The sequence below is a fragment of the Jaculus jaculus genome, chromosome 4 (assembly GCF_020740685.1).
Source record: "Jaculus jaculus isolate mJacJac1 chromosome 4, mJacJac1.mat.Y.cur, whole genome shotgun sequence".
In the NCBI taxonomy this organism is placed as follows: domain Eukaryota; kingdom Metazoa; phylum Chordata; class Mammalia; order Rodentia; family Dipodidae; genus Jaculus; species Jaculus jaculus.
Genome location: NC_059105.1, coordinates 71668664 through 71692018, shown reverse-complemented (window position 1 = coordinate 71692018; position 23355 = coordinate 71668664). Strand labels below are relative to the sequence as shown.

Here is a 23355-nt window from a genome sequence, read left to right as displayed (position 1 = left end):
CGTTCTTCATTCTAATGATCCTGGGCCACTGGTAGAAGGGGTTGGTGAGAAAAATCTGGGTATTATGCTTCCTATTCAAGAAGCTAGCTTCAGAATACATCATTCTGAAATGACAATAAATTGACTGGTGGTTAAAAGTACTGCCTGTGTGTTCAGGGTGGGTGGTAACATTCTGGCTTCAGGACCTACTACAAATGTGATTCTGGGCATCTGTTTCTCTTCCATAAAATGGAAATAATCATATAGGATATAGTGTTTTGTGAGAATGAAATTATACTCATTACATCCTCAGACTATACGGGACTTAGAATATTTTCAATATCAATACTAGTTGCTATCAACCTCATTGGCCGAAACATTCCCCACTTCTGCTTTGTTGACAAGCTCAGGAGCTGGTGGTTTAGGCTGGCTGACTAAAGCACTCTGAATCTTTGTCTATCCTCTCTGTTCCTCACTTCTTCCAGTCCAAAGATGAATGTAGAGGGAAGCTAAAACAATTTCCACATTTGCATACAAATTGCCTCTTTTCTGCCTAAACCAACACATTTTCATTTTATTTTAGTTAGTTATTATTGCTGTAGATTTTTGAGGCAAGGTCTTGCTTTAGTCTAGGCAGATCTGGAATTCACTATGTAGTCAGGCTGGTCTCAAACCCAGAGCAATCCTCCTACCTCAGCCTCCTAAGTGGTGGAATTAAAGGCATGTGCCACTATACCCAGCTCAACCACTATATTTTTTAACTTTACACTCTCCTTTTGTATTCCCTTGTCTGTAGTGATAGTCTTTCATATTCCTTCTAGCCCAAGAAACTAACCACTAACTAGATCAGTGATGACTAATGAGTGTCTATATATAATTATCCAGAAAGGATAAAAAAGGCCCCTGTAGAAAAATTAATCAACAATTTCCATCAGTAAAGAAAGGCAGGGAAATTGATTAGGAATCTTTGAAAAAGTATTCTGTCATATAAAATTGGAACTGCACTTACATAGAGATTTATATTAATATCTTTTTCAAATCTAGTTAGTCCTAAAGAAAAAAATATACTATACTCAATAAGATATTCAAATCCCATCTCATTAAAATTATTAGCTTCACATGTTTTTAAGTTGAACCTTAACCCAAGAAGATTAACTACAAGATTATTTACCTTTGTAATCTATAAGCTTAAACAACACTGAAGACCAGTACAGACTGGTGTTTATCGCAATTCCATAATATAGCCCAGAAAAAGGAGGAATTAACTCAATGGAAAGAAGTGTGAATCATTCAGGGAAAGAAAAAAAAAAAACTGAAGGGCTTGAGGGATGGCTTAGTGGTTAAGGCATTTGCCTGCAAAGCCAAAGGATCCTGGTTCGATTTCCCAGGACCCACATTAGCCAGATGCACAAGGGAGTGCACACATCTGGAGTTCCTGTTGAGCCCATTCTCTCTCTCTCTCTCTCTCTCTCTCTCTCTCTCTCTCTCTCCCTCTCTCCCTCTCCCTCTTTTTTGTCAAATAAATGAATAAATAAAAATAAAATATAAAAAACTGAAGAAATAACCTAAACTTTTTTAAAAAATTTATTAGTTTTCTTTTCAGCAAATATAGGCAGTTTGGTACCATTGTTTAGGTTCATCCATGATCTACCCCCTCCCAATGGACCCTCCTTGTTGATGTAAATGGGTCATGCATTGTGGAGTTAGTCCACAGTTATTTAACCTAAACTTTTAACCAAATACATATTACTATTTTTTGTTCCTTTCCCACAAATAAAACTCTAAATTTGATTATGCTGTGTTAAGCATATTTTAAGACCTAAAAGTCAACATATTATCACACAAACAATGCACACACACACACACACACACACACACACACACACACACATGAGATGGGGGAGAAATTATGGAGTACCATGAAATAAAATTCCACTTCTAATAAGAGAACTTGGGAAATTTATTTTGGAATGAGAACTTTAAAATCCATTTAAACTTGTTTATTGAAAATTGGTAAAGCATTTTTCCTCATTTTTCTCTGTGTGTACAGATGGAAAGCTAACATCTTCCAAATTCACTTCTCAGTTATACATATGTGTAAATTAGCCTGTTAAAATTGCAAGTTTGTTGTGTGCTTTATTAAATTCTGTCAAAGCTGTTATTAGGACTGATTTTATATTGTCACATATCCATAAAAATATTCAAAACAGGCCGGGGAACTAGTCCCTCCAAAAGACTTTTAAATATCTGATCAAATGTCAACAAACTAATGAGATGCCTGCTTGTCTAAATATATGAGCTTACTCACCACCAATATTTTCACTCATAAATACCAACTTCATTTGCAAAATATTTGAGCTTTCCATACATTGGACTCTCTTCAGCACCTCCTGCCTAGTGGCAGACGAATTCTCACTGTCAGTTTAGGATTAGAGAGTCTAGTCTCTCTTCCCCTCTCAATAGTTTTCCAGACTGATGTGTACCTAGTGTGTTAGGTTTTCTACAATGGGACAGGGTTTCAGTCAGAAAGCTACTTAATAAATTCCTCTTGACCAATGTCTACCTATTCAGATCATGCCCTCCCATATTAACCTAGTTCTTGTAGACCTAATTTTGGTCTTGAGAAATGAGTCATTCTTAGGTCCTGCCCATTCTAAGTTCAATACTGAGGTTTAATTGCAGTAGATCACTGGAGATTTATGCACAGAGATCAGAAAAAAAGAAGTAACTCTAATAAATATAAACATAGAACTCACTGTTGACAGGGTCTGACTTTTTCCTTATGGAATTGTACTTAGTAGAGTTGAATTTTCTTGAAAAGAATTAACTTTTTTGGTCCTCTTCTATATGCATTTCAGTTAAAACTCTAAGGAGCCTAAATTTAAACCATTGTGATATTAAGGAAGAAGAATTATATTTCAGTGCCTTGTGCTTCAAGCATGTAATTGGAAAGAAAAAGGCATCAAAAATAAGAATAATGACAGGGCATTCAGGCATTGAGTTGGCATATTTGGAAGTTGTGACTTATACTGGATTAGCTATCCAAAAGCTTATTGTTGGTGCAGAAAAGGAAAAGCTGATTATGGTGTATAATCTACCAAATTTCATCATGTTCACTTAATAAATAACCAGTTTCACACTTCTCTAATAGGTATGGTGTCTAAATTGTGGAGGGGAGTGAAAAGCAAAAGAGACAGACATTTTCTCCAGTTCCGTAGAGAAAAAGTAAACCTTGAGAGCCTCTACGTGTCATGCACAGTGCTACATGTAGGGCACACTCAGAAAGAACACGGCAAGGGACTATGATAGGAGCAAAATGGTTTCCCAGTTGGATGAAGGATACTGTCAGTGTCACTCCTGAGACAGGAAAACTAGAAACAAATATGCAGTCACTGCAGAACAGAGGAGGGTATACTGAGTTTATACCTGTCCCTTTGAGATATCTGCGTCGTGTTCACATGGAGACAGCTGGTTTTATAGAGTTCACAGATTTTGAAACACAAGAGATATATTTGCCCGGTGAATAAAATCTGAGGAATTGTCACTTTTAGGCCACTGAATCCTCAGGAATAGCCTAGATCAACCAGCAGAGTAAGAAGTGTTAGAAACATAGGTAGTCTATAATCAAGACATCTTACGATTCATTTGTGTCTAAGGGATAGACCAGGACAAGGAGGGCTATACAGTGTGGAAGGAATAGTATCAGTACTGAAAACACACACACCCGCAGGTCTCTGCAGAAAGGACAAAGCCAGCGTCACCCTGATAAGTATCTAGTCGCTTAATAACAACCTGTTTAAGAAAAGCCATTCATTTTGAGGCTAGATAAAATTTCATTTGGTTAAATTTAGAATCAAGACCATAACATGATTTATTAAATTTAAATAAATGGCAAAAATTAATTTACAAAAGTGACAATTAAGAGGAAAAGTAATGGGGTCATTGTTCTCCCTTCTGGAGTAATATTGGTCAGGACTTCTGCCAATAACAATCAATTTAACCAAAAGCTAAAGTATAATATTATACCATGTACAGTGATAGTTACTTTTCCTGCTGCTGTAGCAATGACCTGACGCAGCAACCTAAGGGAGGAGAGGTTTGTTTTGGCGTACAGTTCCATCCGTCAAGGTAGGAAGGCATGACAGCAGGTGTGGCTCGGTGCATGGGGCTGGAGCCCAGGGCCCCTGTTCTTTCTACACAGCTGACCCAGAAGCAGAATGGTCAGGTCTACACTCGCAACAAATATCACCTTTAAGGCCAGTGCCCAACAACACAGTTCTGCTTGCTAGATCACCTTTTGTAAAGTTTCCACAACCTCCACAAACAGTGTTGAAGCACGTGAGCATTGACATTTAACATCGAAACACCATGTACAAAATAGAAACCATTTTTTATTTCCATTTATTACTACTCATCAGCTATGCACTGTTTTGTTTCATAAAGTCTATCGGGCTATGGTTTAGTACTAACGCTACTGGAGTCTGGAAAAACTGAGGAACAAATGAGAGACAAAAACAATGATATAGCCGGGCATGGTAGTGCACACCTTTAATCCCAGCACTGGGAGGCCGAGGTAAGATGGTTGCTGTGAGTTTGAGGCCACCCTGAGAGTACAGAGTGAATTCCAGGTCAGCCTGGGCTAGAGTGACACCCTACCTTGAAAAAAAATGATATTTTTATAGAGGTTGAAGTTGTGAAAAGTATAAGAGCTTTAGGTAGGCTAGTTTGAATATCATTAGTTGTAATTGCTGTCCTTTTCCAGCAGTTGTCCTGCTGTGTTCCTCTGGCCTGCAGGGACATGTGAGTACTGTAGGTGGTTCAGGATGTATCTGTAGACAGATGTCCTGGGCAAGTGAGTGACTAAGTGCAAACTTCAACACTGAGGTCTTATCACCTGAAAGTACTGGAATTTTGTCAGAATAAAGCATTAGGGAAACTTTATCCATTGGCAGTAGGCATACTGGGAAACTTCTTCTATCCTTTGTAGACTACCAATCTTGGTTCCTCAACACCATGTGAAACAACATTGACTCCCTAATTCTCCTCCTGGAGCACAGTGATCCATGGTGATGGTTTTCCCAATTCCTAACCTTCTTGGTACCAAAGCCAAGTGTTCATCCCAGTGTCAGGAGCTCTTGCTCTGAATCTGGTTTTTCCCAAGAAGATATTTCCTGAAAACGGCCCATGCCATACAACTGCCCTCTGCCACTGACCCAACTCCAGGTAATTGTCTACTTGTAAACCTAGCTGGATGTCATAAACATCACGGTTCCTTTTGGCAAGGAAATGTGAAGTTTAAGCAGCCTGTTCAGAAAGATAGCTTTACCACTTGAGCTTTCTGGCCTCTCTTATATGTTTTCCTCAAAGATAGAAACCTTGGAGGTTATTACTGGAAGATGCATGTACTTGTTGCTTTGTCATCTCTCCTGCTGGTGTGATTCTGCAGCTTATGGAAATGGGAAGAATGATGGGCACTATGATGTGTATTTGCTCTGTGTCTTAAAGATCCAGAAACTGTGCGGTATGTCTGTGAAGAATATTAGAGCAGTTAAATTCAAGGGAAATTTGGTAGAAAAAAAATTAGCTTGCAATTCTCTTAACAATGCACAAGTGTCCAAGGAAAACATGTGATTTGGCTTTTGAAGTCTCAGGAATCTAAGTACTTTCCATATCCTAATGCCTTGTATACTTTTTTAGAATAATTTATGATGGGATGATTTGAATTAATATCTGTGAAGGATCTTTCAAAATACAAGCTGAGATCTTGACTTTCTTGTCATTGTGCAGGTGAGTCTTGCTGTGACCAGAACGTGTTGGCTGAACCTGCGTGGCTGACTTCTAGGGAGCAATCTTTACTGACAGTGGGAAATACTGATGCTGACATTGTCTTATCTTCAGATCAGGTGGGTTTCACATAACTACACCATAGCTGACATTGATCCTACAAGCACATTGCATGGTAAGATAAATGTTGTTTCAGAAAGGTTAAAAAGTGAAAAAAATGTGTGGCTGAAAAAAATCAATGGAATAAGGAAATTAGGGGGATTTCCTAGACTGCCCTATCACATTTACAAATTTGATAAATAACCTTTGAAAAATTGTTCCTGATAGCTTGTCATTGTTAATGCAATTTGTAGTCTTAAGATGTGTGTTTGATCAACTGGAATGAAAAGAAAAAGGGATACACTATATTCTATGGGTTTTCTTCATAGTTCAGTGAAGCTTAAGTCCTCAATGCAGGATGGTCAGTCACCATCATCACAGCCTACAAAAGAAATTAATTGAATAAGTGGGAAAATATTCCTTTAAATATGGAAAGAAATGTTGTCAGCCTCTTATCCCTCAATTACAGTGTATGAAATCTTGTTAGTATTTTATTGAAGATGCTTTTATAGCTCTTGTGTTTCATTAAACCCCAAAGCAATTTCTATAACATATGATGACAAAGGCTGAACTGCTGCTTGAGTGACTCTGTATAAAAGTCCATTTTACAGCATCAGTTCTCCAGCCCCAGGGAAGCCAATGCATACAGACTGATTTCTTCTAAACTGATGAAAGTTCTGCCCACTTAGAATGCCAACCTCTCCATTCCAGTTATTGTTGAGAGCAGGACTTCCAAGTCATGTTGCTCTTGACATCTGAAACTAGATAATTCTGTTGATGGGAGACACTCTCTGCAATGTAGTCATTTAGTGGCATTCTTAGCCCTGAGATGCATACTTACCTCCTCCATAAATATGAACATCAAAACTGTCTCCAAGCAGAGCCTGATGGCACATGCCTGGAATCCCAGGTACTTTGGAGGATGAAGAAGGAGAATTGCAACTTTGAGGCCTGGTTTGGCCCTAAGATGAGTGCAAGGCCATCCTGGGGAACTTAAAGAGATGCTATCTCAAACTAAAAGGCAAAAAAAAAAAAAAAAATGAGGCTCTCCCACCATCTTTGTGGCTGTTCTTGGTTGGGGGCCCATCCTGCACATAAGGCAGGAAGATAGTGGCAGCAGAGAAGATGAGGTCTGTGGAGCCCATCAAGTCCAGGTTCCAACTTTTTATGAAAAGTAGAAAGTGTGTGCTGGGGTACAGGCAAACTCCAAAGATGATCAGAGAAGGCAACGTGACACTGGTCATCCTTACAACTACCCAAATTTGAGTTAGAACCCTATGTTATGTTAGCTAAAGCTGGTGTCCGTCACTATAGTAGCAATAAGATTGAATTTGGCACAGCATGTGTTCAACATTACAGAGTGTGCTCACTGTCTTCTATCATTGATCCAGGTGATTTGGGCATTATTAGAAACATGACAGAGCAAACTGGTAAAAAGTAGTAAACCATACAAGATTTGTCTTCAACAGAACTTTTAGAAACTGTTTAAAAAGAACGTGGGCTAGTGATGCACCTCTGTAGTACATGGCTTGCCTAGTGTGTGTAAGTGCCTAACACCACCATCACCTATGTTCACCAGGGCAAGAAATTAACCTTGATTAAGAACCATTGTTCTAGAGTGCGCATTTCCAAACTGGAATACCCTGGGAGGACCAGCTTAAGATGCTCCAAGAATCCATAATTGCATATTGGGTTATGATGATCAAATATGGATGAATTTGGGGAAAGTATAAAATCTCTAAAAGTAGAAAAAAATGGTGTTCTGGGGTTCTTGACTCAATATTAAATCATAAAGCTGTACTCCAAAGTACGTTAGTGTCAGGCCTGGATTTGAAGAGAGAAATCCACCTCTCTTCCTTTCGTGTGTGTGTTGTTTTTTTTTTTTTTTTTTGGTAAGGGACAAAGCTCAGACAAACAAATACTGTGCTTCTCTCATTTAGGAAACCTATAGTATACACACATGCGCGCGCGAGCGCGCACACACACACACACACACACACACTGCATGAAGAGAAAGGGTGTGTCATGTGACTTCACCTGAGTAGATGTGAACAAATGTCCACTCATCCCAGATGGGGTACCAAGAAAAGCATTCCATCAAGTACGTTTAGGGGAGGAGTTACTTGTAGAAGCATGGATGATGTAAAGGCAGCTGCATTTACCAGACTTAGTGATGAACTCGAAAGCTGGAGCACCCTGCACGAAATACTGTGGACCAGTCTGAGAGTCTCCTCTCCGCAGCAATTGTTACTGCTTATATAACCTCAAGGAGGCATCTTCTGAAACTTGTAACTTTCAGGAGTGTCTTGAGCTTTGTAAAGTTTGTTTACTTCCTATGGAGTTTTATGAGCTCACTTCCTCCTTCAAATTTGAAGCAGCTACACAAATGTCACTATGGGGAAGATGAAAGGGAGCACTGCAAAGGGACCTGGGTCAGGAGAGGCTTACAGTGGGGTGAGTAGTGACAACATTCATGATATACCATGAAACCTACTACTTTAGATAACGAATATACAATTTTTTTTTTTTTTTTAGCTTAAAGAGACTTAAAAGTGTCCAAGTTCAACCTTCTTCATTGTCCACTGTGTCTTGGTACTGTGACTTTTTCACAGACAATAGTAAGGCAAATGCCAATTTTTTTTAATCAAGATAGCAGATACTCTCGGTATAACATTATAATATCATTACCCCTGCCTCTTTAGTGTTTTATACATGCGCATGAAAATATTTGTCTCCTGGTGCTTGCCCATATATATTTCTTTCATGTGTAAATAGCTTATTATTTAGTAATTTAATACCTAAGCCATATTTTAAAATTATTTTTATTTATTTATATACTTAATTAAGAGAAAACAAAAGGCAGATTGAAGAGAGAGAGTGAATATAGGCATGCCAGGACTTCCTGCCACTGCAAACAAATTCCAGATGCATATACCACTTTGTGCATCTGGCTTTTGTGGGTACCAGGAAGTCAAACCCAGGCCATCAAACTTTGCAAGCAAGTGCCTTTAAACATTGATCCATTTCTCCAGCCCATCTAAGCCATTGTTTTAATATATACATATTTAGAGCTATTGTATTGTTTAAAAATTGGGAAGTTTAAGTGTATATAAAAGAAATAAAGCAGGTTTCTTAAGATAAAGACATGTCTCAACTTCTTGTTTTTGAGATTTCCTTTTTCTTTCATTTCCATGATTTTTTAGCATATATATTAACTACATATAAAGAATTTCATTATGACATTTTATATATATATACACTTAGATCATATTCATACCTCCCATCTGTCTTCTCTTGTCTCTTTCCCATTCATGCTGATATTCTTTTCCTTCCTAACTAGCCTTACTTCTACTTCATGTCTTTTTTTTTTTTTTAATGACCAAGAGATTCTCTAGGGTTACATACAAGAGCAATAGTGAGGGGAAAGTTTACAAGAGCATGGGGACGTTGTTGATGGCTACACCACTGAAATCAATTTCTCTACTCTTCATTGTATTTTTATTCCCTAAAATAAATTCATACATGGAGAAGAATGATTAACAACTCAAACAATGTTTCACTGTGAAAAATGAAATGTATACTTTACAGGTACTTTGAAATCAGCATAATTTTGTAGGGCAACAGAGACCCAGGAATCACTGGAACTCCAAGAATAATCAGGAAGAGGCACTTGTTCAAATAAGAATAGGCACAAGAGTGATGGAGCAGAACACCCTATGTTGTGTTCAGACCACCATAGTGACCATGCAACCACAGACTAGTGTGGACAGCAGTGCAAGACATATACAAGTACATACACCATGCACAAGCAAAAATAAAATAAAATAAAATAAGCCAATGTTGTCGAAATATCTTTGTTCTCCAAAGCTATCTACCAATTCAATGCAGTATGGAACCTCAAAAGACCTTGCATATATACGCCAATAATGTGCAGCAAGAACAAATATGGAATCTCCACACTTCCTCATTTCAAGCATAATACAAAGTAATAGTGATATGAGAACACAAAGTATATGATATACATGTACAAAAATGTCAGGATGAAGTGTGTTATTTTGTAAATGTATGCTAACAAAACAGATAAGTAAATAAATATTCTAAAAAGTTACTGTCATACAAAAAAAAACCACTAACATTAAAAAAAAAAAAAAACCTAAAGTAAAACCTACATGATAGATTAGGGAGCCTAAGATTTCATTCACACTATGATCATTTGACCTTGGACAGGGGTAATAAGAATATACAACAGTGAAAGGACAGTTTCCTTGATAAATTATATTGGGAAATCTGGATACCATATTCCAAAAATTAACACTGGACGTTCATCTCAAATCAAAGCAAAATAAAATCAAAGTAAATTAAGACTTGAATATATAAGAGGAACATATAATGATATATACTTGAAAATGCCATATGGGTGATATTTTGTGCTTACTAAAATATTTTTTAGGGCTGGAGAGATGCCTTAGCAGTTACAGTGATTGCCTGCAAAACCAAAGAAACTAGGTTCAATTCTCCAGGACCCACATAAGCCAGATGCATAACATGGCACATGTGTTTGGATTTCAATTGCTGTGGTGGGAGGCCCTGGTGCACCCATTCGCTCTCTATCTGACTCTCTCAAATAAATAAATAAAAATAAAAATATTAAATATATATATTAAAAGGCCAGTCCAATAACATATATGTGAAAATGCTATAGTGAAGCCTATTAATTTGTATACTAAATTAATAAAAATATTAAAATAACATAGAGTAAATTTTAAAAATAAACTAAGTGTAATTCCCTGAACTCACACGATAAGAGTAAATGTAGAGCAAAAGCTTCTGGCATTGATGTGGTCCCAAGAATTCAAGCATTAAGAAATGGACAAATGGGATTGTCTCAAGTTCTAAAGCTTCTGCCTAATAAAGTAAACAGATAGCAGAGTGAAAAGACCACCTACGGGATATGAGAAGATATTGGCATGATACACATCTAGGGACTTGATTCTAAAACATAATATCCAAAATATATCAACAATGCCTGAATAGATATTCTTCTAAAGAAGACCTAAATATAGTCAACAGGTATGTGAAGTATTCTTCACTAACACCATTAATATTAGGGACATGCAAACTAAAACCTTAACCAGAATAACAAAGCATCACTACACACTTATGAGAATGACAGTTACCAAATGCCAAAGGTAGCATGTGCTAGTGAGGCTGTAAAGAAAATGGAATTATGATGTACTATTGGTGGCAAAGTAAAACTGGTGTCATGACTATGGAAAACAGGATGACGGACTGAAAATATTCCAGTGTAAACTATTATATGATCCAGTAATTATACTTCTGGGTATATGTCCAAAGGAAATGAAATGTGTCTCTGAGAGACATCTGTGGGCATGGATTGTTCTCAGAAATACAATAGGCAGCATACAGAAACAAGCTAAATGTCCATTGATAGATGAAGGGATAAATAAAAGTTGATGTATATACATAGCTGAATATTGTTCAACGTTTTGGACATCCTCCCATTTCTGACAATATAAGTAAACCTGGAAGACATTTTGCTCAGATACAGAAAGACAAATTCTGGAAGGCTAGAGAGATGGATTAGCTGTTAAGGCACTGGCCTACAAAGCCAAATGACCTGGGTGACCCAGGTCTGATTTCCCAGTACTCATGTAAAGCCAGTTATACAGTTGGCTCATGTATCTGGAGTTCATTTGCAGTAGCTAGGGGCCTTGGTGTTCTTTCCTTATTTCCTTCTGTCCCTTCCTTCTTCCCTCCCTTCATTCCTTTCTCTCTCTCTCCTTGCAATAAATAAATAAATTTAAAAGGATAAATTCTTTAAAATTATACTTATAAGTACAATCTAAAATTAAAACTCAGAAAGATGGAGAGAACACTGAATGCCAGAGGGATAGTGACTATAGAGACTGCACAAGGTCTAGAGATCAGGAGGACTACATGCACTACCGTAATTAATATTGTTATAATATATACTCAAAATTGCTCAGAAAAGATCTTAAATGTTGGATTATGGTTATATTACCCAGATTATGATATTTGTTCCATAAAGTAAATGGATATATAAAAATCATATATGCCTCTAGTTGATAATATTTTTATTTTTCAATTATACCTCAATAAATTTAGAAACAACTAACCATGCTTATGATTAGGCTTCAGAACTATCTTTTAAAAGAGTAGCAATAGTATGCGCATGTTCCTAAGACAAATCTATTCTTAGAACTTTTATTTTTATCAGGACCACAGAAAGATCAGAGTCATGTAGGAACGTATCATCAGTGCTCTTAGCTGTGCAGTTCATAGTTTGTTTCCATGAACTAACTCCCTTGATCTCAGATTCCCTATAAATTGCTTTAGGACAGGCAACTGCACAAAAACTGGCTACCACATAATATTCTTAAATATCATGTGGGTGAAGTGATAGCATTGCACGAAGGTTATCAAGAGTTGTTATATATAGGATAATAGCATCCTAAATATTTAATAAATGCTCAGGCACCAGTGGCTCAGAACAGATGTGGTAAATTTTAGTAAAAGGATATGCCTGAAGAGCTCAGTGGAATTTTAGAGCTTCATATAAGGAAATGGAGATGCTTACTAATTTAATCATGTCCATCTATATGTTATATTTTCTTGTGCATGTGTAACTCCTGCTTAACTCAACACCAGACTCTGGAGATCTATGACAGCAACAGCATTCTTGATTTCAAGAGGGAGCACAATTCAGCAATTAAGAGACAGACTCTCTGGGTGTGAAATCAATTCTGTCATGTACTTGTTCACAGGTCTAATCCCCCCCACACCTCCATCTCCTTATCTATAAAGTAGAATAAGTATCTGTACTTACCTCAGCATGTAAGTATAGTATAAAGATTTGTACATAAATAATTCTTTCAGTGTGTGGAGAAATTAATTTTTCCAACTCAAAAATAGTTATAAGGGGGCTGGAGAGATGGCTTAGCGGTTAAGCGCTTGCCTGTGAAGCCGAAGGACCCTGGTTCGAGGCTCGGTTCCCCAGGTCCCACGTTAGCCAGATGCACAAGGGGGCGCACACATCTTGAGTTCATTTGCAGAGGCTGGAAGCCCTGGCGCGCCCATTCTCTCTCTCTCCCTCTATCTGTCTTTCTCTCTGTGTCTGTCGCTCTCAAATAAATAAATAAAAATTAAAAAAAATAGTTATAAGGTACTAATAGGGCCTGGTTATAGATATAAATAAGTAATCAGATGATATAATTTGAATAATTTTAAACTATTTTATCACAAGCCACTATTTTCATTGCAGTAATTCTTCTTCTATCATTGAAGAGCTATAAAACACCAATATATTCTATTAAGAATGGATTAGGGCTGGAGAGATGGCTTAGTGGTTAAGCGCTGGCCTGTGAAGCTTAAGGACCCTGGTTTGAGGCTCAACTCCCCAGGACCCACGTTAGCCAGATGCACAAGGGGGCGCACGCATCTGGAGTTCGTTTGCAGTGGCTGGAGGCCCTGGCATGCCCATTCTCTCTCTCTCTATCGGCCTCTTCCTCTCTCTGTCTGTCACTCTCAAATAAATAAAAATAACAAAAAAAATTAAAAAAAAAAAGAATGGATTAGAAAAAGTATGTGGGATGTTTTGGGGTGTGCAATGGGAAGTGTCAACAAAGTGTCAAAAAAAGGCTGGAGAAATGGCTTAGTGGTTAAGGTGCTTGCCTGCAAGGCCTAAGGACTCAGGTTCAATTCCTCAGAACCCATGTAAGAAAGATGCACATTGTGGCTAGAGTCCCCAGTACACCCATTCTCTCTCTCTCCTCTCTCTCAAAAATAAATTAATTAAATTAAAACATTTAAAATAGTTGTTAAAATTGTACAGTAAAACAAGCCAGTTCTCAGAAAGCAAATAGTCAAGATTTAGGAAATCCAGATACATAAAGAATTTGAAAACTAGATAAAAAGTTAAGATTCCAGAACTGGGGAGATGCTCAGCCATGAAAGGTATTGGTTTGCTACACTTGCTGGCCTAGATTCAATTCTAGTACCCACATAAAGCCAGATACACAGAGTGGCACATGCTTTTAGAGTTCATTTGCAGAGGCTAGAGGCCCTGACACCTCCATACTCTCTCTCAAGTAAATAAAAGTAAAATTTTAAAGCTAATATTCCTATGGAAAGGTAGAGGAAAATATGGAGTATGGGGGGGGTGGGTTTCCTCTTCCTACAAGAAGACCTCAGGAAAGGTGATATATAGAAAGTAATGGCAGAGTTAGGCAGAAGAGGAAAAGGAGAAAAAAAGAAAGTTTCCAGTCACTTTATTGTGAGCTATTAGTGGTTAAGTAGGGTACTGTACTTACTCATTAGAATACAAACAGTATTCAGAGCTAGAAAAGTGTTACCCTATGCAGAAAAATCCAAGGCAATATTTAGTGCTAGATTCTGTGACTAAGTGATTACTGCTGATCAGTTTAAATTCCCTGACTCTCTCCATTGCTTCTCAATAAGCCAAGCAAGTTAGATATTATTATCCAGTTTATTACCTAGAAAAACCTTTTAGGTGAACCATTTCTAATCTCTGAATAATCAGAAAATTTGTCCCCCTCATTACATTGCTAAACAAAGACAAGAAGCAATTACTGATCACTATAGCATTATCTATGCTTAATAAATCCTAATAGATAAATTGGAAATTAGAAATTAACTAGTTCTAAGTTAAGCTATGCTATTTTATATACTCATTGAAATCATTGTTTTAATTAACTAAACAGATATATTAAACAGCAGTAAGTGGTGTAGGGACTTACACAAACTACCAATTACCAGGATTTAGTGTATGTTAGATAGCACTAATACTGGATTAAAAGAGGGAAGAAATATGCATTCATATTTAGGACCCCACGGCTGTGAATCAACTATTTTACTTGTTATTAAGATAGTGCCTGCCAACAATCTCTTCAGAAACAGCCACTAGAGGAATAAAGCAAAAATTTATCTTTGTTTGTGGAAAGTTAATGAGTCGAGAGCAGAGTCTTTGTCTCTTCCTCTCTGTTTCTTAGCTCTAACCAGATTTTTTTTTTTCTCATTTTCTTGAGAAAAGAAAGATATGGGCATAGGGATATGGCTCAGTGGGTAAAACACTTGCTGTGCAAGCATGAGAACATGAGTTGGGTCCCAAGAACCCACGTGAAAACTGGAAACTGTAGCAAGGATGTGTAATCCCAGAGCAGCTATAGTGAGATGGGAGATGAAGACAGGTGAATCCTCAGAAGCAAACAGGCCAGCTAGCCTGGTGTATGCAGCAGTGAACAAGTAGATGATGACAACCCCTGAAGCCATCCTCTGCCATCCGCATGCACGCCACGGCCCATGCACACCCTTGTTAACACGTATGTGCGCACACATGTTTGGTAAACATTCCAATTTATTCCATGTAAGCCTGAGATTACTAGAAATGCTTTTTTGACATAGAATGGTCAGTTAGTGAGCATAGGACTATGTCTGGGCTGAAAAACATGTGGATACAGCCTTCAGAGAAGGAAATATTTGAACCAACCAAATAGTCCATCAGGAGTGTAATATGTTCAGTACTATATGGAACCAGTTTGACTCAAAGGAGTCTGAAATATTTTGCTTGGAACATATTTAAATGACATCCTGTGAAATGTATTACTGTTAAATGGGGCATAACTTAATCAAAATATTAAGTCAAAGAAATGAAGGACTAGAGAAAAACATTTGTTGTTTTTAAGTAATACCAGTTTTTAAAAATAATTTTGATTTTTTTTGCCTCTTCTAACATACTGGGCAATGTGGCATTAAATATAATGAATAGTTGCACATTTGTGATTAATTTTATATACAATTTTTACCAAATTATTAAAACCCAACTTGCCTCCAGTACACAAAGCAAAGCTGCTATATATCACTGCCTGAAATTACTTCTGACTGTGTTTCAAGAAAAGCAGCTGGCATGGGACCTGGTGCTGGAAGTATATTTCCCAAAATTGTAGACATGTAACAGCTTCAAGCATTTTGCTCAAGACTGCAGCCTGGACTTTCCAGCTAAAGCCCTGTTGTGTATGGGCTCTTGTGTGACACTGACCTGATGGTCTTCCCGTGTTCTCTGTTGCCTTCCATTTCCTACAGCTTGTAAACTAAAATGGTCACTCACTGTTTGAAACATAAAAGTCAAGAAATGAACTTCATTCCCCAGCTCCCCACAGCATAAGAGAAACTGGATAATTTGAGAACAATTTTATCACACTTTGACACATTGTCATACTCCAAGCCCCATTTTGTTAAACATTTTTTAATTAATTAATTTATTTGAGAGAAATAAGGAAAAGGTAGATACAGTGAGAATGGGCTTGTCAAGGCCTCCAGCCACTAAAAACAAACTCCATATGCAAGTGCCACCTCGTGCATCTGGCTTACGTGGGTTCTGGGTAATCAAATCTGGGTCCTTTGGCTTTACCAGCAAGCACCTTAAATGCTAAGCCAGCCCAATCCCCATTTTCATAGCAGCTATATTAACTGCATGGACTATCTCAGTGGAATGAAGATAATGTCCTATGTAAAGAAGTGTATGAAGAGCCTGGCGCAGGGGTGCAGTGAGGAGCATAATTTAGAATTTTCCTCTATGAAGGAGAGGAACTTGCTATCAACGAGGAACAAAGGCACACTGATTTCAATGACTTTTGTGGCTTCAGAGGTCATAAGCAGTGTTACTACTCTGTGATGTTATTTTTCAAAATAATAATTCCTGGCAAAAATTAATAAACAAATCCCAAACAGAAATGCAGTCTTTCCTTCTTCCACACAGTAGCTCCAATCCTGAGGACCAGAGTATATAAAGACATAGCTTACATGTGAAAAACTTTTGCAATTTCTGTAATTATACCCATTAATTATACCCATATATATAGAAAATGCCCCGTGGGTGGAGTCTAGTCTGAACATTGCAAGTATCATCTTGTTGGCAAATTTGTTCTAATGACACATTAAATTATCTCCAGAAAGCCCAGCAATAGTCCTGAATAATGGTAGAGACAGTGTTGGGAGCCATGTTTACATCATGACAGTTGATGACCCATTTCTACCCTATTCCTGGCATGACCTAAGCCATTCCCACATGACTTCCTGTGTGTCAGAGTGAGCAGACTATCTTCTGGCCAGCTGATTCCCCCCACTTACCCTGGGAGAACTACAGGTCTTTACCCTTCCAAAAGTACGCGAGCACATAGTGTGTTCTCCACATGCTTTATTTTTCCAACACTCTCTACACATTTCTACAAAGTTTAACTTAAAATAGTGTAAAAGGTTTTCATTCCAAAAGATCTTTTAAAAAAAATTGTTCACACAAAAATATGAGGGAAAATGGAAGAAGGTTTTGTGGGGAAGGAGAAAGTGCTTAAAGTGCAGGCCTTGCTTTGTTAAATGAGTATATAAAGGTTTCAGAGCCACCAATGCATCAGGTGAGTGGGGAAATGTCTATTTTATTTATCACCTCCTCTCATCCAACTTTGATTCATTAATATTCATGAAGTGTTTAGAACTGTTTCTGCCATGCTGTAAGTTTACTAAATAATTAAATAAGCACTCTCAAAGTTATTCCAAAATTGAATCCTTGATCAGAAGCTTCAATGAATTTATATTTTGAATTCGAATATTTTTAAGGAAGTCAAATATGGAAATAGAGAATAAATAGTGGTGGGCAGGGTCATAAGGGAAGAGGAAGTAGGGAAATGCAGGTAAAGAGTGCAAAAGGGCTGGAGAGATGGCTTAGTGGTTAAGCACTTGCCTGTGAAGCCTAAGGACCCCAGTTCGAGGCTCGGTTCCCCAGGTCCCACGTTAGCCAGATGCACAAGGGGGCGCATGCGTCTGGAGTTTGTTTGCAGAGGCTGGAAGCCCTGGCGTGCCCATTCTCTCCCTCTCCCTCTATCTGTCTTTCTCTCTGTGTCTGTCGCTCTCAAATAAATAAGTAAAAAATGAACAAAAATATATATATTTTTTAATTTTTATTAACATTTTCCATGATTATAAAATATATCCCATGGTAATTCCCTCCCTCCCCACCCCCACACTTTCCCATTTGAAATTCCATTCTCCATCATATTACCTCCCCATTACAATCATTGTAATTATATATATACAATATCAACCTAAAAAAATATTTAAAAAAAAGAGTGCAAAATAGCAGATGTGTGGAGGAGCACAAGGAGGATCTAGTGTAAAAGATAAGAAAGATAGGTGACAATAGTGTATTGTATTCAAGATTTTGACTAAATGAGTAGATTATAGCTGTTCTTGTCATGAGTGAAACATGAGTGTGTGAGATGATGAATACATTAATTCACACACACTCATATCATAACATTTTATAACAGCTATGAGCAACAACACCTTGAAAGTATTTTGTTTTTATTTTTTTCAAGGTAAGGTCTCACTCTAACTTAGACGGACCTGGAACATACTCTGTAGTTCCAGGTTGGGCTCGAGATCATAGTGATCTTCCTATCTCAGCCTTGCCAGTGCTGGCATTAAAGACCCACCATGCCTGGCTCTTGAAAGTATTTTTCAGTGAACAAATCCTTCAAATAAAAACTTTAGGGCTGGAGAGATGGCGTAATGGTTAAGCACTTGCCTGTGAAGCCTAAGGACCCTGGTTCTAGGCTCGATTCCTCAGAACCCACATTAGCCAGATGCACAAGGGAACGCACACATCTGGAGTTTGTTTGCAGTGGCTGGAGACCCTGGCGTGTCCATTCTCTCTCTCTCTCTCTCTCTCCCCCTCCCTCTTTCTCTCTCTGTTGCTCTCAAATAAATAAATAAATATTTTTTTTAAAAAAATACCTTAAAACACTATACTATATGTTGTATAAGAACATTTGTGTCAGTGGAAAGCCAGGACTATGTAGTTTTATATAATTGTACTCTTATGGTCACACAAAGTACAACATAGGCCAATAAGACACCTTTTTGACTGTACCCCAACACTAAATCCTGTTTGACTGGTTATGAAAGAACTAAAACCATCTCTGCCTTGGCTGGGATCAGGATGAATGCTACACCTTCCTTATCCAGGTGTTTTCTTAACACTGCAGAAATTCCTCAGAAGTTTCCATCACAGGAAGATACTGCATTTTAGTCTCCAGTCTCTGGTCCTAGAACCTCTCCCTCAGACAGCCTCACATTGCATCCCCTGGTCATGATGGTCATGAAATGCTTCATATACCTCCCACCTCTCTTTCTTTTTATATTTTTCACTACTACCCTCCATAACCCCCTTGTCACCAATCACCCAGATAAACATGCACCACCTTCGGCTCTCTGGGCCATCCTTCTCCACACCCCTAGATAATTTCTTCATCTCCCATCCATTCTGCTCTGACTGAATCCACCATAGGTTTTGCCATCATTGACTAATAGTTTGCAAAAGACCAGGAATGGTTCTACCCCCATTCTTGTTTAAACATGTCTTTCTCATAGTAAATAGTAATGTGTAATAAAAGTGCCCTCATTTTATAGATTAGAATGACTAGGAAGTAGGAGCATCTGCATGCAGGTACCTGGAGAAATCACTGTGCCTTCTTAAAAGTAACTTTTGATAGCCAGCTACAGTCCTCGATACGCTGACCTCCTTGAAGCCCTGTCCCATGTTATTCATCATCCTGTGCCTAATACCCAGCAGGTCTTGAAAAGTGCCGTGGAAAGTTTTAACATCAGCACTTTCTTCATGAGCTCAAGCCAGTTGAAAGACCTTAACTCAAAAATTCAAAACATGTCTATTGGCTTGTCTGTAACAGTTTGTCATTTTCTAGTTCTCACTACTCATTGATAAAATGCTAGATCACAGTACCACAGCTTACCACCAAATGATAACAGAAACTGAAAATATTTGAAAGTAAATTTAAGTAATAGGCTTTTAAATTTTGTGACTAAAATTTGTTAATGTATAAAACATACCTGATAGAGATGTATTCGTGGAATATATGCATATATATTTGTGTTATATTAAAGAATCTTTTCCACTACAAGATGTCTTTTTTTGAAAAATGGAGACAGGGGCTGTTGAGATGACTAAGTGACTACAGGCACTTGCTTATAAAGCCTGACAATCCAGTTTCACAATAGGCACTGGGATTACAGAAGTTTGCCACAGTTTCTGGCTTTTCCATGTGGCCTGGGGATCTGAACTTAGGTACTGAGTTGTACTCAGATACAGGAGAGTTATCCACTGAGCTGTCTCCCCAGCCCCCAGACAAACCTAGTTTCAATTCTCTAGGACTCACATAAAGCCAGATGCCCAAAGTGCCACATGTGTCTGGAGATATTTGCAATGGCAGGAGGCCTGGTACGCCCATTCTCTTTTGTTCTCTCCCTCTCCCTCTCTCTCTCTCTCTCTCTCTCTCTCTCTCTCTCTCTCTCTCTCTCTCAAATAAGTAAATAAATATTAAAAAAAAAAAGACTGAGACAGGTTCTTACCATGTAGCCCAGTCTGGCCAAAAACTTGCTATCCTCCTAGTATTGTTCTAGAGTATTATTAATTCTGTCAGATTTCAAACTTTCCAATATTTTATGTCCATCCTGTGTACCCACTAGTCATACCAGTCACATTCCTTTCTCCTTTACATTTCCTTTTTTTTTTCTTTTTTAAATTCAGAACACTATATGGGCCTCTAAGAGTTTCCAAAGTCTTGAGATTTCAGAGCTGCCAGCAGTTAGGAGTGTAAATCTCAAATTCCTTCAGCTTTGATTCTGGCTTTTACTAGCTGGCTGACACTGAACAAAGTTACTCATGTCTCTTGGAATCAGTTAAAAGTGAATTTTAATTGTCTTAATGCTTTGGTTAGTGTATGATGGTCTTATATCTTGAGATCAAAGGCTACTTTTAGAAATAAACACCTCTACCTAGGCATGGTGACTCACACCTTTAAGCCCAGCAGTCAGGGGGCTAAGGTAGGAGGATCATTATCAGATCCAGGTCAGCCAGGGCCTAAGTGAGACCTTCCCTTACAAAAGAAAGAGAGGGGCTGGACAGACAGCTTAGCCATTGAGGCACTTTTCTGCAAAGCCTAAGGAACTAATTTTGAATTCCTGGTATGCCCATAAGCCAGATGCACAAGATGGTGCATGTGTCTGGAGTTCATTTGCAGTGGCTAGAAGCTCTTGTGCACCATTTCTCAATCTCTCTCTCTTTCTCTCTCTCTCTCTTTCTCCCTCTCTAAAGCTCTCAAATAAAAAAATAGTTTTTTTTAAATTAAAAAAGTAGCCAGGCACGGTGGCGCATGCCTTTAATCCCAGCACTTGGGAGGCAGAGGTTGGAGGATTGCCGTGAGTTTGAGGCCACCCTGGGACTACATAGTGCATTCCAGGTCAGCCTGAGCTAGAGCGAGATCCTACCTTGGAAAACCAAAAAAAAAAAAAAAAAAAAAAAAAAAGGAGGTGATAGCTGAGACTGGTCTTTCTAATTCACAAACATATGAAATATTTCTACTTAATCACCCATATCAATGTCTAAATTGATTTCATTTTACTGTTCTTTGGTGAAACCTTGGAGCTTGGCATTTTCTAAATGCTAATTGCTTTCTTTTCTCACTCTGGTAATTCATTCCAAACATGTACTTTTGATATAGGATTCATTCTACATAAATATTTTCTGAATTGAAAATATCATGCAAAATGTTTAACCTTTGTTTTAGATTAGTAAAAATATACTAAGACTCAGAGACACCGTTCTGACAAAAGTCCAAGCCAGGTATATTTCAGTTTGTGGAGTTCAAGAGGCTGAGGATACATAAAATGTTATTAACAAGTCATTCAGTTAAGATGTTTCATGTGATAATAAAGATTTCAGTAGTTTGTATGCATTCTTAATTCAAAATCTGCTGGTAGCTGGATGTGGTATCGCATGTCATTAGTCATAGCACTCTGGATGTGAAGGTAGGAAAATTTTTGTAAATTCAAGGCCAGCCTGGGACTTCTGATTGAGTTCCAACTGAGCCTGGGCTAGAGTGAAGACCTACCTTGAAAAAAAAATATATATATGTATAATATATATATATATATATATATGATTTATATGTATATGTGTTTCACATGGTATGGTGGGGACTAGCTCCTTTTTATTGACCAAATAATTAAGTAGCAAAGCAACCAAAGCATGTGACACTGGGAAAGAAATTTTTCAAAGATATAGAGGGAATTGTATAAAACCCTAATCTGGCCTGGCGTGGTGGCTCATGTCTTAGTCCCAGAACTCAGAAAGCAGAGATAGGAGGATTGCCATGAGTTCTAGGCCAGCCTAACACTACAGATTGATTTCCAGGTCAGCCTGGGCTAGAGTAAGACCCTACCTTGAGAAACCAAACGAACAAAAGAAATACCTAGTCTGTCCATTTTTATCTAATTTTATGTAGTCAAACTGTTTTCCCATAATTCTCTAAGTTTATAGATTCTGAGTTAGGCATTTGTGACTTCAGTTTCAGTTTTCAGTGAGTGAATTAGATATCTCAAGGAGTTAAGGCCCTTTTTTTAGTTAAGGCCACCAACAATGTCAGAGCAGAGCTAGAGTGAAGACTTAAGCAACATTTTCTATATCCTCCCTGAAGATTATTGCAGAATTTGCTTCATTCAAGGAATGAAATGTATTAAAATTTTTCAGTTTTTGCTTCTGGTAAAATAAAACATATAACATGAGATAAAATATAATGCAAAATATGTTGCATACATAGATACAGATATCTGATGTACTTTGATTATTCAGTGAATGTTTTCCAGTCACTTAAAAATTACTGTGAAGCTGAAAAATATATGTATTTGTTTTTTCAATGTAGAGTCTCACTCTAGCTCAGGGTGACCTGGAATTTACTACATCGTCTCAGGGTGGCCTTGAACTCATAGCACTCCTTCTACCTCGGCCTCCTAAGGGCTGGGATTAAAGGCATGTGTCACAATTCCTGGCTTGAAAAAGGTATATTTTACTTACAAATGCAAGGGTTTTACAATTTCTGTTATGTTTAAGCTATAACATAACAGCAAAGCTCATGACAAGAATCCCTACTTAACCAGAAAGGAGACAGGGAAGGTTATGAAATGAAGAGATCATATTCATGGTACTGTGGCAATCCACAGCTTGACAGAGATCCATAAGATATAGATATATTAACCTATTTGTAGCATTTTGCTACCAAGGTGTATGGTTATAGGCTTCAGACATATTTTTTTGTGAGTCCTAAAAATCTGTTATAAATCGGCATTTTCTACAAAATAAAGCAGAGAAGTTGAATCCAATTGATTTTTCCCAATGTCTGTTTGAACAACCCTCTGTAGTATATGAAGCCACCTCCATTATGAAACACCTCCTGCCCTCTCTATCCCAATGAATATCATGAACCCTCAGAGAGAAGGTTCTCATGGCCACCCATGAGGCTTGAAGGAGTTCCCATGATGCTTCACTTTGAGGTGAATGCTGACACAAAAGAGGAAGGACAGGGGCTG

General features: G+C 37.8%; 1 protein-coding gene across 10 annotated transcripts in view; it reads left to right on the top strand.

Annotated features, from left to right (window-relative positions):
• B3galt1 (beta-1,3-galactosyltransferase 1) overlaps nt 1-23355 on the top strand; it is a 565801-nt gene that overhangs the window by 357925 nt on the left and 184521 nt on the right. For all 10 annotated transcript variants that reach the window (XM_045147960.1, XM_045147956.1, XM_045147959.1 and 7 more), the window contains one exon: nt 5767-5882. The gene's annotated coding sequence lies outside the window, so the exon portion shown is untranslated. The remainder of the gene's footprint in view (nt 1-5766; nt 5883-23355) is intronic.